We start from the raw sequence: 1,050 nt of genomic DNA on the forward strand, positions 1-1,050 counted from the left end.
TATAAAGGCATTTTAAACCCTTCCCACACTTGCAATATTCTAAACAATGTTTCTAAACTCTAAAGCTCTAAAAGAGCACAGAATGTCACGATTTCAGCTCCCTGCCTCCTCTGCACTCTGCCACCTGCAAGCGCTCTTGGCCACACCCACTTCTCTGCTGCAGAGCGGAGATCAGCTGATCAGCTGCAGGAAGAAGCTTCTCCTGCAGTGTGGGCTGCACAGAGGTGCAGCAGGTGCTAAATAATTTAAAATATTTAATTTTAAATAAAAATTCCATGCTGATCGTGTGGCTCGTCCATCAATCAGCCAATTGTGTGTCATGTCCAATCTTACTTTGAAAAACCGCGATAGAGTGAGTCCACGACAAACGAAGCGCAAAGTAGCGAGGGACTACTGTACTCACTCAGGCTCTATTGTCGTCAAACTTCTTTCAACTTCCTCGTCATTTTCTTCTTCTTCCTGTGGATTTTTTGGTGCTTGACAAATAATTGGGGCCTCAGTCAGAAAGGAGGTGGGGGCTCAAAAATCTGTCAAAATGTTTTAGTTTCGCTTAATGTGCCTTATCACCCATTTCGAATGTTATCAGCCATTAAATGGTCATTATTACTTGTTATCATCCCCATATGTATGCCCCTCTTGTACCTCCTAGTGGGTTTAAAGGTAAATTGTTGCCGTTGTTAGCGCTCATAATAGGCTCACGTGGTTAGGTTCAGAGGAAAGGGTCTGGGGGTTAGGTTTAGGGCTGGTTCTCTGGGTCAGGTGTAAGGTTAGGATTAGGAAAAGGGTTACATAAGCTGAAAAAAACCCACTTCCTGGTTTACCCCCTGCGGCGCTGCCTATTTTCAGCAATAATAACGATAATAACGTACCTTTAAACCTACTAGAAGGTAGGTGGGACAGTCTCACCACTATATATGGGGATGATAACAACTAATAACGGCCATTTAATGGCTGATAACATCCGAAGCCGTTCATCTTATGAGCACCTTATGTATGAAAACAGACCCATTCATTGATATTGCGCCTTATAGTCCGAAAAATACAGTCATT

This window comes from Nematolebias whitei, chromosome 12, assembly GCF_014905685.2.
Source record: "Nematolebias whitei isolate Nwh7 chromosome 12, NemWhi1, whole genome shotgun sequence".
Taxonomy (NCBI): domain Eukaryota; kingdom Metazoa; phylum Chordata; class Actinopteri; order Cyprinodontiformes; family Rivulidae; genus Nematolebias; species Nematolebias whitei.